The 15854-nt window shown below is 54.2% G+C and overlaps 1 protein-coding gene across 1 annotated transcript in view; it reads left to right on the forward strand.

Annotated features, from left to right (window-relative positions):
• BCR (BCR activator of RhoGEF and GTPase) overlaps window positions 1-15854 on the forward strand; it is a 100290-nt gene that overhangs the window by 2102 nt on the left and 82334 nt on the right. The window lies entirely within an intron of this gene.

Genomic DNA, 15854 nt, shown 5'->3' on the forward strand with positions numbered 1-15854 from the left:
GCTCATTTTGGGCTCCTAGTCCACCGTCTGACTCCTGGCCCTGAGATTAAACCTATGGGATTTGTGTATATGATACGTGTGCACATCTGAGTACAAATACCGTGAGGCACAGGGGTGACGGGACTGGGTTTTGAGATCCAGGCACAGTTCGTGATTGGAGTAAGGAGAGGGATTTGGCGGGGGTGGCGGGTGAGGCAGTCGGCAGTCTCTCAGAGTCCTGGTCCCTGTTGGGCTGATCCGGTTTTCTGCTCCATTGATTTTTCTTTCTCTGCTGATGGAGTTGTATGTGCTTCGTTGGTCAGCATCCTCTAGAAACAAGTGAGGCTATTTTTGGCTCTGTGGAGTGGCCTCTTTGCGATCGGTGCCCCGTCCTGTTTGTTTTAGGCACATCTAGTTGCTGACTTCATCTGCTGCTGGGGTGGGCTGTGGTGTGTCGCCGGGATCTGCGGCCTGGCCCAGCCGCATCCCGTGAGTCCCTTGTGGGACGGGTTGGGGGGAGGCCGTAGTATTTAGAAGCCTGCTTTGCAGGCACGTCAGCTCCTCCGGGGTCTGGAGGATTGCCCTGTGGTCGCTGGGCACCAGCCCCGTCTGGCCAGCTGTCGGCCGAGCGAGCCAGCTTGAACTGGTCCTCGGCGCCCGCCTGGGTGTGGGAGAACGTCCTTAATGAAGCAGAAAATGGGACGTTTTCGTGGAGACCTACAACCTGAAACCATGATGTCTTGCTGGGGGAATTCGGAGTCTCCAGGGACCAGGGCCCTGTTGGAGGGGGTGTGTTTCGGGACCCTCCCTGCGGGCCGTCTCCCCGAGCTCACAGCTCCTCGCCTGCCTCTCAGCCCCTGCACGCAGGAGAACCCGGCTCCGTGGGTGACGCTGGGTAGGTTCCAGCCAAGGAGTTAATTTGACAGCTTGGACCCCACTCCTAGCACTCTCTGGGTCCTTCTCCGAAAGTCCTCAAGGTCCCACGTTCTCTCTCCTGTTAGGTTTTGAAACTCTTGGTGGTTTTAGCTCCGGGAGCCTGTAAACTCAGTACCCAGCACGCTCCTCTGAGCGTCGTGGCTGGAGGGGAAGGAGAGACCCATGGGCGCGGCCATCTGTCTCTGTCCTGACTGTTTACCCATGTTCTTTAGATGCCTGCTGGCCAGGGCTGCGCCTCTGAAATGTGACAATGAGGAAAATCGCTGTGGGGAGGGAGTGGAAGTCACCTAATTCTCTGACGCAACAGCAGCCACCTACGTGAGGCCCGGCCCTAGTAGCTTCAGAGCCTCTTTGCTCTCGTATTTCCGAGTTGAGGGAAGGAGCTGAAATGACCACCAGCCGCTGTGCGCCAGGCATGGTGACAGCATGCTTCAGGCAGGGCCCCCTGTGAGCTCTCCATCACCCCACCTGCTCCACATCTGCAGGTGGGGATGCAACCAGGAAGTGGCAGAGCTGGGCCTCCAGGCCCCGTGGGAATGCAGAGCCCGTGTTCTTCCCACTGCCCCACACATGCCTGAAAAATGCGAGTGGGGGAGTCCAGGGGTCCTTCGAGCTTTGCACACCCAGGACCCACCGGCTGCGAGCTCTGCTGTGTGCAAGCCTGTCCCTCCTACAGTAGGGGCTGCATAGAAGGAGAGAGTGTGGTCCTTGCCCTCTGGGAGCTTAAAAGTTAATGGGAGACAGGAACACACACATCACTTATGTGTTCAGAGGGCGAGCCATCAGGGAAGCTTCCGGAAATAGCCGCATTGGGGAGGGGCCTTGTCTAGGGCAGAGGGTGGGGGCTGCCGTCTGCCCCTGAGGAGCAGTGGAGCAGAGGCTTCTGTGACTCTGGACTGTGCTTTGTCCTTTATTTATTTATTTCGTGGTACTATATGACATAAAATTTACTACCTTCACCCACATTAGCCGTTTTTAAGTGTACAGATCAGTGGTATCAAATACATTCACGTAGTTGTGCGACCATCGCCACTGTCCGTCTCCGGGACTTTTCATCTTCCCGAGCTGCGACTCTGTCCCCATCAAGCAGCAGTGTCCCCTCCCCCAGCCCCTGGGACCCTCTCCTCTACTTTCCGTCTCTGTGATTCCATGACTCTTGGCACCTCGTCACAGGAGTGGAATCACACACATTACGTGTCCCTCCGTGTCTGGCTAATTTCACTTTGCATCATGTCCCCAAGTGTCATCCACGTGGTGTCACATCCACGTGTGCGTCTTGAAGGCAGGGATCCCTGGTTCATTCCTGGGCCTCCCGTGGAGCCCAGTTCAGAGCCATACACACAGCACATCCCCAAGATCCTGTCCTCCTTTCCACAGCCGGGGGGCCAGGTCGGGAAGGTGGGAAGGTGGCTGGTCATTGGGAAGCGTCTTAGCTGTGTCCACCCCTGTCCCTTAAACTCCTTTCGAGGACTTTGGCCACCCTTTCCTGAGAGAGGCCACACAACCAAGGGCCTTTCCTCTTTTAGGTCTGAGGCGCCCCCAGCCCTGAGTGTTCCTTGTGAGATGGGACCCTAGATCTTGTGTTTCTTCCTGGGCGCTCCTGCAAGTGGCTGCCCTGTTGTTTCACATTTCTGTTAAGCAGCTTAATTTGCTCTTTGGATTCTGGTGACATGTTATCAGAATGATCGCAGCTTTGTTTTTCCCTTGGGTGGTTGAATGGAGCGGCCGGCGACGAGCGTGAATAACTGTGGGGCGGGAAAAGGTCACCCAGGCCTGGCCTGGGCTCCACCGGCATCTTTAGACCAGAGCCTGCCTCCACCTCCAAGTTGAGTGCAGGCTCCTCCCGGGGGACAGAGGCAGAGTCCGAGACCATTTAAATCATCCCCAGGGCGGAAACGGAATGTAGATCCAATTTTACAAGGATTCTCCAGCTCGGGAAGGATGACCTTCATGTTTCGGGAACAGGAGGAAGCATTCTGGACCTTTCACTGAAGAAGGAGCTGGGAGTGTAGATTCATGTGGGTCCAGGGTTGGTGACCCCATTCCTCCCTGTTGCTTCTGGCTTCAGTAGCCGCCTCCCCTCCCTGGCTGGGAATCCCGTGGTCCAGCCTGCCCTGTGGTTCCACATTCACGGTGAACGGATGGGCATCTTCTCCGGTTGCCGGACAACAGGCCTGAATTTTGACTGAGGCTGCGTTTCAGATCAAGGCTCAGGAGAAGGTGGTGGTGGATTTAATTAACTCTGAACCCCACAGGGGTCTTGACCCCGACTAGAATTAAAATCCCTGTGGCTCATGTAGGATTTTTTCCTTATTTTTGAAAAAATGTAATAACTTCAATTAAAATAACTTATTTATGTAACATGTGATAGGTTTTTCTTTATTGTGGTAAAATAAATGTAGCAAAACGTGGCATTTTCACCTTTTTTCCGTGTTCAGTGGCATTCTGTATATTCATGCTGTTGTGTAACCATAACTGTCTCTAGAACTTTCCATCATTCCTACCAGAAACTCTGTATCCGTTACGCAATAACTCACCTTTCCTCCACCCCCAGCCCCTGGCAACCACTGCTGTACTTTCGGTCTGTTTTCTGTGAATTTACTTGTTTCACGTACCTCATGTGAGGGGAATCATGTAATATTTGTCCTTCTGCGTCTGGCCTGTTTCACTAAGTTAGGGTTTTGAAGTTGCCGGGTAGCATTCATCCTTGACGCCCCATCTCTGGTCCTTCATAGGTGTCTTCTCTTCAGGAGAACACCTGTTAGCCATGGCGATGTTTCCCTGGCTTTCACACCCAGGTGTTTGAAGCAGCTCAGTATGTTAGTGATCTGGGGCAAAATGCCACAGACTGGGGGCTTCAACAACAGAAATCTATTTTGCCTGCAATTCTGGAGGCTGGGAGTCCAAGGTCAAGCTGCTGGCAGGATTGGTTTCCTCGGAGGCCTCTCCTTGGCTTGTAGACGGTCCTCCCCTTCACATGGTGTTCCCTCTGTGCCCGTGGACCCCTGGTGGCTCTGTGTGTGTCTAAAATCTCCTCTTCTTATAAGGACATGATTCAGATTGGATAGACCCCACCCTGATGACCCCATTGTAACTTAGTCACCTCTTGAGAAACTCATCTCCAAATACAGTCACGTTCTGAGGTGCTGGAGGCTAGGACCTCGACGGGTGAATTTCGGGGGGACACCAGTTTGGCCCCCAGGACTCAGTGAGTCCCTCATTGGGCAGCAGAGAGATGGTGTGTGTGTTGTGCTCACCAGCCGGGTTTTGGGAGGAGTTCAGGTGGAGCTGGGCAGCCTGGTGGGCCAAGGCCACCCGGCCGGGTGTCAGGAGAGCTGCGTCCCAACACTTCACGTGGCCACATCTCTCTCCTCATCTAAAACGTCAGGGGTTGGACCCTGTTGTTGCTAAGATCCTTTCCTTCCATTCTTTATTTTTTCTTTTCTTTTCTTTCTTTTTTTTTTTTTTTTTTTTGGCCTCGCGGCTTGTGGGACCTTAATTCCTGGACCAGGGATTGAACCTGGGGCCACGGTAGTGGAAGTGCTGAGTCCTAACCACTGGACCGCCAAGGAAGTCCCTTTCACTTTTTTTCTTTAAAATTTATTAACACAATTTTTCCACGTCTTTCTTCTTTACTCTGGTTTGTACCTATGTTTCCTTTACTAAGGTAACCACCTGTCCCCCGTTCAGGCACTCAGAGGTATTTATTGAGCATCTACTAAGTGCCAGGCACAATCTCCTGGAAATTCTCTCTTGCCTTTATTCACGGGTTTGTGGAAAGGCTTCTTTCCATGCGCCTTGCCTTTAAAAAACCAGCGCAGACAAACAAAACCTTCGTAATGTCCTTGCGTCTTCCCTGACTGTGTATCTTTCTTTAGCTGTATGTCTGCAGCTATTTCCTGTGAATCCTGTGTCTGTCCGGCTTCCTTCTTCAGGGTGGTGAGATCCTCTAGACAGAGACCTACCTTGGTGTCTGTGTCTTGGGTGCTGTGGTGTTTGTGGGTCACGGATGGAATGAGACCCCCATCTCTGAGGTTTCTGTTTGGTCCGGCCCCTCCTTGTTCGAGCCCCACTCCGCTTTCCCCCATCTAATAATCGGTATTGATTTTGGGGGGCCTGACGACACCGGTGCCCCAGAAAGGAAGCTTGTTAGCTGTGGAGATGTCCTGGAGGTTATTTTTCCTTCTTTGCTGAAGTTTGGACTCCTCTCAGTCAATCCCAAGAGCTTCCTGAATCCCTGGCCTGGGGCCTGCTAATCATCTCTCTTGCATTCTGGTGCCCCCTGGCCACTGCCACCTTGCAAAACGGGGACTTGGCGGTGGCAGTGCCCCGGGGAGACGCGCCTGCCGAGGTGGGGCAGGGGGTGGGGCGGGCGGGGACTGCGATGCCTGACCTGGGAAGTAAACACGACTTGGGTGGAGGCTGTTTCTCGTGCCCTCGGAACATTCTTGTGAAGTGGCTGGAGTGAGATTATACGCTATCGTCAGGTTGGGTCTGAGGGGGTGTGAGACACACACACCCGCCCAAGGTCAGGCCGTTGGTGGAGGGGCTGGCGCTGTCCTCTCTCCTAGGCTGGGGGGTGATGCCTGTCGCATGAGAGTGGGCACCGAGTGACCTCCCCAGAGGTGGAGGGGACCTGATCAGTTGTTTGGCAAACAAAAAAAACCTCCCGGAAAGTGTTGTAACCCTGTACATCCACCTGGGGCACCTGGCTCAGATTCCCGCGGCAGGTCAGGTGGCAAAGCGCCCAAGAGGACAGACGTGTTGGAAGGATGCTGCCTGTCCATCTGCCTTTTCCCTTCAGCAGTCAGGGCACTGGGGCAGGGTCGTGGTGCTGACAGGCTCTGCTGTGGGCAGTCCTGGGAGGTGCAGAGGGGCAGGGGCTGTCTGGGAAAAGGTGACAGAGGTGGCCGGCCGTGTGCACAGAGGGGTCAACGCATGGCCCAGGGAGCACTAGGAAGGAGCTGTCAGTGGCTGGGAGACAGTGTGGAGACACTGGAGGGAGCAGGAGGGCCCTGCTGCCCCAGCTGCCTGGGGAGACGGGCCTGCAGAGCCGGGGGCGAGCAGTCCCAGGGCATCCTCCCAGGTGCCTCTGTCGGCATAAGAAGGGCTTTGAAGATTTGCTTCCTTTTACAGGCCTGACCTGCTCCCTTTAAAAAAATGCTGCCGGGGGGCTTCCCTGGTGGTGCAGTGGTTAAGAATCCACCTGCCAATGCAGGGGACACGGGTTTGATCCCTGGTCCGGGAAGATCCCACATGCCGCGGAGCAGCTAAGCCCGTGTGCCACAACTACTGAAGCCCGCATGCCTAGAGCCCGTGCTCCGCAACAAGAGAAGCCACCGCAATGAGAAGCCCGCGCACCGCAACGAAGAGCAGCCCCCACTCGCTGCAACTAGAGAAAGCCCACGTGCAGCAATAGAGACCCAACTCACACACACACACACACACACACACACACACACACACACACACACAGAATGCTGCCGGGGTTAGTTGGTCTGCCAGGGGAGCAGGAAGAGATTGTCTGCGGGTAACACATGTACACATACCAAGGGTAGCCTTCTGGAACAGATGTCCACATAGTCTGGGGAAAGAATGCAGACCTTGAAGGTACGAGACCTGGACATGCCTGAGATCCAGCATGTGGCTTTTGTGCAGGGACTTGGTTCTGTCAGCTGGAGAGGACGCCCCCTCCTTGGGGGCTTGGTGGGAGCCTGAGTGCCCAGGATGGTGGCCCCTGGGATCTGGCCCCCTCTCTGGTCTCACAGAGTCACCCCCTCAGGCGTCTAATGTCAGTTGATTGAACACCACTTAGCAAGCGATTTTAAAGGAGAAATGCATAATTCAGTAGGTGCAGGCCTTTTCGCCCACTGGGCTCAGCAGACCCCTTCATCCCCCTCTGTTCCCTCTCCTAATGTGTCCTCCTGGGCTGAGTGGTCTTAAAGGTACAGTATGTGTGTATTTTTCTGCATCGTGGCCCCAAAGGAGAGCCAGCTGCTTCACCTAGTGGGCTGTTCTGTCGTCCCAGGGCACCTGGGGCCGCGCACGCCCCTGTAGGGTGGAATGGGGTCACTTGCAGTGTTCCTGGGGGCCTGGGAAGCTAGGAGCTGCAGGGAGAGAGAGCCAGCTTGATTTTTCTCATAGGCCCCCCCCCCCCAAGTTTGTAGAGGGAAAGCTTAGAACCACTTGGTTCTCGTTTTTAGTGATTGTGAGGCCGAAAGAGAGAAAGTAAGAACCGCAGACTCTCTTACTTCAGTGAGCAACAGAGGAGGAAGACAGGAAGCCACGAGAGTGGCACATGCTCGGTGCACTCAGGCTGCTGTGCGGGCTGCGCAGGGCTCCGCCAAGCAGAGGGTGCTGCCCTGGGTCGTGTGGAGGGGACACAGGACAGCTGGGCCCCGTGTGGCACCTGAACCATTTTCAGTGTCCAGCTCAGCTGCATCAAGTATTGGGTTGGCCAGAAAGTTCATTTGGGTTTTCCATACCATCGTAAGGAGAAACCCAAACGAACTTTTTGGCCAACCCAATACATTCACATTGTCGTGCCACCATCACCACCACCATCTCCAGAACCTTTTCCCAAAACGAGACTCTGTCCCCATCAAGCAGTAACTCGCCCCTCCCCCTCCCTAGCCCCTGGCACCCCCGGTGACCCGCCGTCTGTGGATTTGCTGTGGGGCCTCTCGGAAGTGGACTCACATGGCCCTTGTCCTCTTGCATCTGGCTTGTCTCGCTCAGCGTGATGTCTTCACCGTTTCTCCCTCAGACCTCAGTGGTGGTTGGACAGCAGGACCACGACCAGGCCGAGCTGACCGAGGCCTCTGCTCGTGGGGAGGCACGTGGTGCCTGCGGAGCGGGCTGCGTCTTGCACGGCACCGTCCCTCACAGGGGCCCCTGAGGAGGAGCAGCAGGGATCCCCATAGCTGAGCTGTTTGAGGCTTTAGGTGAGGAGCTGGGGGAACCTGCAGGCTCGTGGTTGAATAGATGGGGCAGTCTTCATCCCTGGCCCTCCCCAATCTCGTGGAGTGGCTGTGCTGTGAGCGGGGACGTGCAGGCTGGGCCAGCCACGCCGGTGCCCCCCTCTCCTGTCCTCTCCGAGGCGCGGGGGTCCCCGTGCTGGGCTCAGAGCCGTTGTCCAATTGACTGGAAGGCCCTGCGATGTGACCTGTGAACTCTTAGGTGATGCTCGGCATGGCGGCTCAGCCTCTGGGTGTGTGTGCAAGCCGGCACGTGCAAAAGCAGGATTCGTATCTGCTCAAATCTTAGACCAAAAAATGTAACTCACTTATGAATGTTGACTTCTGAAAGCTTTCCACTTTCTCCCCTGGGAACACGGGTGGAAGTGTCTGCTTTGGGGCCCCGTGGGGTGATGGGCATGGTCTGGATCCGAGACCGCCATGCCTGTGGGCACCCGCTGGGAGGCCCTGTGGGATAGCATCTTGCTGGGGGCAGTCGAATGAGCCCCCTTGCCCCCCCCTACCAGGCACCTGGGCAGCAGCTGTCAGAATTCGGCTCCAAAACTCCAGGGTGTGATGATGAACATCAGTCTGGGTACCCCTCCTGTGGTATTTTGTCAGCACCCAGATGGTGCAAGTCGCTCTAGAGCAGACTGTGCGGAGGGGTCAGCGAGACTCCAGAAGGCGGGGTAGGGAAGTATTGGAGACCCGGTCCCCACACTGCTTGTCACCTCCCAGCTTCCCCTGCCCCGTGGGCCCTGTGCTGTTAATCCCTGCTATGTCTGCAGTCTTGGGGTGCAGAAACCCCGGCAGGCTAGCAGGGAAAGTTAGAGGGCTGAGACCTGGCTGCTGGCTGCCTGGGAGAGGCCCTTTATTCTAACCGCTGGGCTGGGACACTGATTCCGTAGGTGGCAGGTGGGAAACCATCCCAGTTGGCTGACGCGGTGCGGCAGGCAGGGGCATGAGTGCCCTGCTGGGCACTCCAAGAGTAGGGGGGACATCTGGGAGGAGAACAGAACGTGTCTGTCTCTCTCTGTCTCTCCCTCCTTCTCTCTCTCTCTCCCTCTCCCCACTTTCTCTCTGGCCCCAAAGCACTGGGCCCCCTCAAGTATGTGAGTGGATCAGAGCCGTTCCTAAGGGAGGAGAGTCACTTTATGTTTATTGAATTCCAAGGCAGGCATGATGGGGCATGACAGTAAATAAGACCTTGGACATCAAAGGCCAAGGCGAGGCTTTCTTGGGGGAGCTCCCTCTGTCATCGGGGACATCCATGCCGGCCCCACAGGGCTCGGGGACCTGCAGACCAGGCAGGAGCAGCGGGTCAGGACCCTTGTGCTGTCCCTTGGCTTTTCCCCTTCACAGCTATTTTCAGGGGGCTTTTTAAAGGCTGGGCTGGGCTGTGGTTCACTTGGGAAGGGTCTGGGGGTTCGTTTGACTGGGCCTCCTATGGGTCAGCGGGACAGCACGTGACCTCTAGGGGCCCGGGTCCTTCCCGGTGTCCTTGGACGGGTCCGGGCTGTAGCTTTACCCTGCTCGGTGCCACTGAGCCCAAAGACTCAGCAGGAACTGGGGGGGCATTTGAGCTGGTGGAGATTGAAGGCAGTGTCTCTGTCCTGGTTGCCCACATGGACCACCTCTGCTGTAGTTAGAAAAATCACACACATCCCCACAGCTGGTCACTCCTGGCAAGTCTGATTTGTGAGGTTCTTCTTGTTTTTGTTTATCAATATCAGTTTCCCTGGGTCAACAGTCCAGCATGGCTTAGCTGGGTCTTCTGCTCAGGGTCTCCAAAGTCTGCAAAGTGTCGGCAGGGGCCGCATTCCCATCTGGAGCTCCACATCCCCTCACCAGCCCAGGTTGTTGGCAGAATCAGTTCCTGGTGGTTGTAGGACTGAGGTCCCTGTTTTCTTGCTGCCTGTCGGTGGCTCCCAGCTCCCAGAGGCCTCCACTCTTCATAAGCACTTTCTACACGGATATCTGATTTCCTCTTCCGAGCCAACCTGGATTTCTGGAACTCTCCCTGGGTGATCTCCTCTGCAGCCAGGCTTGAGAATTTGTCTACCTCCAGAGTCCATGAGCACTAGCTATGTGTCTTGAACAGTTGTCATGTGGAAGAGGGAGTAGGTTTCTTTAGGGTCATACCTGGGAGGCTGGTCTGTTACTAATGGTTAGAAGCTTCAGGGAAACACATTTCTGCTCAGTGTGAAGGGAGGTTTTCTTTTCTTCCCGACTTTACATAAAATCATATCTCTGATTATTTTACGTAGCTGAGATCTAGCTGCACTGGGGGTCCTGCTTTTGTCAATTAGCGTGAGCATTTTCTTGTTTTACTCAATATTTTGTAAACATTATTTTTAAAGTCTACATTATTACTTTGTAATAGAGTTATAGCTTAACTGATCTAATTTTAATGAATTTTGTTGGACACTTAACGTTTATTAAATGTAGCTCGTTATTATAATGTTTCAGTGAGCATCTTTTTTTTTAAAATGAAGGCTTTATTGAGATATAATTCACGTACCATACAATTTGCCCATTTAGAATGTACAATTTGATGGGTTTTGGTATATTGCATTATTAACTTTTTAAAATTATATTTTTGGGTATGTCTGTATATATAAGAATAACACTTACCATTTTAAGCATTTTTTAGTCCATAGATCAGCGATAGTAAGCACATTACCTTGTTGTGCAGCCATCACCACCATCATCTCCAGAATTCTTTTCATCTTGAAAAACTGAAATCTGTGTCCTTTAAGCAATAACGCCCCCTCCCTCCCCCGGCTCCTGGCACCACCATCCACTTTCTGTCTCTGAATTTGACTGCTACAGGGACCTCACAGAAGTGGACTCATACAGTATTACTATAAACGTCTTATTTCATCGAGAATAATGTCTTCGGGGTTCATCCACGTTGTAGCATGTGTCAGAGTTTCCTCCCTTTTTAAGGCTAAATACTTATCCCGTTGTTTTGTACTTAAACCACGTTTTGTTTTAAGTACAATTCAGTGACATTCATGAGTCAGTGAGCATCTCGTCTTTTTACATGTGCTTCCATTTGCATTTCCGCTCCCTCCTTGAGGGTGAGCATCTGTCAGCGGATTTAGTCGGGGTGTGGGTGGTTTTAAGACACTTGATATCTGCCACCAAATTACCTTCCAGAAACGCTGTTCCAGTTTACCTGTGGTTTTGCAATGCATCCTCTGCTGTCCTCTGACTTCTTTCTTGCCAAGCTGGGTCTCACCATAACTCCTGATACCTTGGTGCTCCCTAAGCACTCTGGATCAAGAGAGGCTCAGAGCTGGGGCCACGCCGGTCCCGTCTCTCATTTGGGAAGATCCCTGAGGCTACCAGCTATGTGACAGTCCTTTGTCAGCTCCGTAGTCCTTGGCAGGGAAGGAACTCACTGTCTCCTTGTTTAGCATAGAAGCTGCTATCTTATTGCTGCTCTGGGCTGCTTGTAATCGAAACCGAAAAGCGCTTCAGCCTCCTTTGCATGCATCCTGGCCGTGGATTGAGTCAGCTAGACAGCATTGTCCAGTTAGTTCTGGCCCCTGGAGTTCCTACCTGCCTTAAGGGAAACTCCAAAGAAGCCAAATACTGTGATGAAAAGGGATTTTACAGAAGGTAGTACGTGGTTGCACTCAGGCTGCAGAAGCTGGCAGAAGCTGGGCCAGGGCAGCAGGACGCTGTTGGGCTTGTCAGGTCAAACACCTCCCTGTGCCTGAGGACTTGGAGCCTGTAGGCTGTGTGGTTGTGTAGGCTGTGTGGTTGTGTAGGCTGTGTGGTTGTGTTGTTGTGTAGGCTGTGTGGTTGTGTAGGCTGTGTGGTTGTGTTGTGTAGGCTGTGTGGTTGTGTAGGCTGTGTGGTTGTGTAGGCTGTGTGGTTGTGTTGTTGTGTAGGCTGTGTGGTTGTGTAGGCTGTGTGGTTGTGGAGGCTGTGTGGTTGTGTTGTGGAGGCTGTGTGGTTGTGTAGGCTGTGTGGTTGTGTACGTTGTGTGGTTGTGTAGGCTGTGTGGTTGTGTAGGCTGTGTGGTTGTGTGGTTGTGTAGGCTGTGTAGTTGTGTAGGCTGTGTGGTTGTGTAGGTTGTGTGGTTGTGTAGGCTGTGTGGTTGTGTGGTTGTGTAGGCTGTGTGGTTGTGTAGGCTGTGTGGTTGTGTGGTTGTGTAGGCTGTGTAGTTGTGTAGGCTGTGTGGTTGTGTAGGTTGTGTGGTTGTGTAGGCTGTGTGGTTGTGTGGTTGTGTAGGCTGTGTGGTTGTGTAGGCTGTAGGCGGGGCAGGTACATACAGGAAGGTCATATATGGAGGGTGGGCAATGTGGTATAATGGCCTTGGGGAGGAAAGGGGAGGGATGGACTCTTTTCCATGCTGGTGAGTTGTCTTACGCCGCAGATGATCTGTCTTATATTTAAGTGCTCACTGCAGCTGGGAGCCAGCACTTCTGGAGTCTTAACCATCACAGCTTGTGAGCTGTAGAGCTGGGGCTCTCACTTGCTCCCTCTTCTCTCTGTTGCCTGTCTTGGCTGTGCCGTCAGCTGCTGTTCTGATTCTGAGTAAATCACTTAAACCCTGTGGGCCCCTGACTTCCCCCCACCCCCCACCCCATAAATGAGGAAGCTGCGCGGTAGCATCTTTAAGATCTCTTTAGTTTTGTGATTCCAAATAAAATGAAGTCATGTTGCTCTGAGTTGCCAGCAAGTCACTTGGAAAACCTTACTGGCAGGTGTCCCGAAGCAGTCTTCCCGTAAGACCCCAGTTGGGCCTGGCTGCCTGCACTGATGGGTCCAGGGAGCCCGCGGTGGGACTGGCTGCCTGCAGTGATGGGTCCAGGGAGCCCGCGGTGGGCCTGGCTGCCTGTGGTGGTGGGTCCAGGGAGCCCGCGGTGGGCCTGGCTGCCTGCGGTGATGGGTCCAGGGAGCCCGCGGTGGGCCTGGCTGCCTGCGGTGATGGGTCCAGGGAGCCCGCGGTGGGCCTGGCTGCCTGCGGTGATGGGTCCAGGGAGCCCGCGGTGGGCCTGGCTGCCTGCGGTGGTGGGTCCAGGGAGCCCGCGGTGGGCCTGGCTGCCTGCGGTGATGGGTCCAGGGAGCCCGCGGTGGGCCAGGGGGTGGATTTGGCTCTGTGTGTACATTTAATGGGAACCAGGATGCTTCTTTGCTGGTTGATTTATCTCCCTTACTGCCCACTGGCCAGCCCTAGGGTCGGCCCCCAGGGCAGGCACAGATGCTCAGGCTGTGCAGGTGTCACCTGCGTAGCATGCTGAAAGGCATAGCGTGGACAGCTGGGGGGGCCCAGCCTCAACGTGAGAGAGGGTGAGGGCAGCGTGGAGGGCGTCTGCCAGGGCAGAGGTGGTAGTATCCAGGCAGGTGGTTGGCAACGGGAAGCCTGGAGGTGCCAACTGGTGTCTTGCCAGCCAGAGCACAGCCCTGCGTGGTCAGGAACGCTTGTGCTGAGGCAGCCCTGAGACAGCGGGGCTTGCATGCAAGGCTCTACCTGCAGCATCTCTGTGCCGTGGGGTTGGGGGACTTTTGGTACCTTGGGGCCATTGTTTTCATGCATCACAGATGGCCAGTGCTCAAGCAACCTGCTGCCTCCCAGGCCCCACCCGGGATCAGAGTCTGAGGGGAAGCTCTCTGTCTAGTCCCTGTTACTTTCTGAGCATCCTCAGTGTCTGCCAGAGCAAGGACTGTCTTGTGCCCGGGCTGGCCAGCCCCGGGGATGGGTTGGTCAGTCTGGAGGACACGAGGAGGAGAAGGAGACTGCGCTGACCGTCTGCACTGCCGTGGGGCTCAGATGCCTCAGCAGAAGTCCGTGCTTTCCTTCAGGACTTCTTGTTTGGTGAGCTCGACTGGGACTCCCAGGGACCCCCAGAGCGGCTGGCATTCCCTCTCTGGCGGTCTTGCAGGAGAGAGGACCCCTCGTTTTACTGGAACTTTGCACTTGGGTTTGGCTTTACGCTTTGTAATAGAATCCCGTGTGCCTTCTGGGATCTGAGCCCCACTCCACCCTGCAGGGAGCTGGGTGGTACCCGCCATTGGCAGAAGCTTAGACCGGTCAGAAGGTTCCATGGCAGAGCCTGGGTTTGAACCAAGCGTGGTTACGTGAGCCTCTGCTCTTCACTGCGGTATTGGGGTGGCCAACCTTTCCTTAAAGGGCCAGATAATAGCTAATTTAGGCTTTGTGGCTGAGAGGCGAAATTGAGACTATTAGGAAGGTACTTATATAACCACTTAAAATGTAATTGCTTAAAAATCGTTATAAGATCCATTCTCAGATCCTGGGTCACACAAACGGGTAGTGACAGGCTGGCTTTGGCCCGTAGCTTGCTGACCGCTGTCCTGCAGTGCGCTGTCTCCTGATTCCTGGTGATTGTGAAATGAGATGACGGAGCCGCGTGTGGGTTTCTCTCCTCTGTGCCCGGGAGCCCTTGTGAGGCAGGTAGGGTCAGTCCTCCTGTCCCTGTGAGGCCTCCTTCCTGCAGGAAGTTGCGGGGGTGGGAAGCAGGGGTGGGGAGCGGTCACCAACAGCTCCCTGTCTCTCCCCTGCATCCTGCTGCTTCCGAATGTTTATCCCCCAAAACCAGGCTACCCGTGGGTTCATGAGGGTTGAAACTGGGTGATGGGAATGGTATTCGTGATACTGTGCTCTCGATTTTGTATGTGCTGGAAATTTCCTGTAATAAAAAGTTAAGAAAATAGTCATTTATTGATCAAAGTTACAAAAGAGAACCCTCCACCTTGAGAGAACAGGGTGTTGGAATCCTGAGTCTTTCTCAAGCTCCAAATATGTGTGAGTCGAATCTAACTCATCTGCTCCCTAGTAGCAGATGTTCCGGGAAAGCCAAGCTGTACTTGAGCCACTCCATCTATCATCCATCCCTCCATCCATCCATCCCTCCATCCATCATCCGTCCCTCCATCCACCATCCGTCCCTCCATCCACCATCCATCCCTCCATCCATCCATCCATCCCTCCATCCATCCATCCCTCCATCCATCATCCGTCCCTCCATCCATCATCCGTCCCTCCATCCATCCCTCCATCCATCATCCATCCCTCCGTCCATCGTCCATCCCGCCATCCATCATCCGTCCCTCCATCCACCATCCGTCCCTCCATCCACCATCCGTCCCTCCATCCATCATCCATCTCTCCATCCATCCAACCATCTGCCTTAGTCCATTCGGGCTGCTATACCAGAGTACCATAGACTGGGTGGTTTATAAACAACAGAAATGTATTTCTTGGAGGCTGAAAGTCCAAGACGAGGGTGCCAGGAGATTCAACGTCTGGTGAAGGTCCACTACTTCCCAGTTCATAGATGGCTGTCTTCTCACTGTGTCCTCACATGGCAGAAAAAGTGGTGGATTTCTCTGGGGTCTCTTTTATAAGGACACTAATCCCATTCATGAAGGTTCCACCCTCATGACTGAATCACCTCCAAAGGCACCCTCTCCTAACACCATTGCACGGGGGATTAGGTTCTGACATACAGATTTTAGGGGGACACAAACATTTATTCCATAGCTCCATCCATCCATCCATCATCCTTCTACCATCCAAATATCCATCCATCCATTTACTCATCATCCATCCATCTGTCGTCCAACCATCCACCTATTTGTTCATCTGAAGTTTGTGTAGCACCTGCTGGGGTCCAGACTCCATGCTTAGGCCTCGACACAGTCCATGACCCCAGGGAACTCATAGACATTGATAAATGGGGTCTGCAATGGAGGTCAGTACCAGGTGGGCACCAAGAAGGGCTATCTCTGCTGGGTTAGCTCACAGAGGGCATCACGGAGGGAGCGGCCAATTGTTTGGATCTTGAATGGACCCCACTGAAAAGGAGAGTGTTAGGCCATTGTGGGGGATGGGGAGAGGGGGCATTTCAGACGGAGGCAGCCTGTGCACAGAGGCCTGGAGGAGTGGGACAGCAGGGTTCTGCAAGGCTTGGGACAGCTGGAGCATGGCTTTGGGATGAGGGA

This window comes from Delphinus delphis, chromosome 13, assembly GCF_949987515.2.
Source record: "Delphinus delphis chromosome 13, mDelDel1.2, whole genome shotgun sequence".
Taxonomy (NCBI): domain Eukaryota; kingdom Metazoa; phylum Chordata; class Mammalia; order Artiodactyla; family Delphinidae; genus Delphinus; species Delphinus delphis.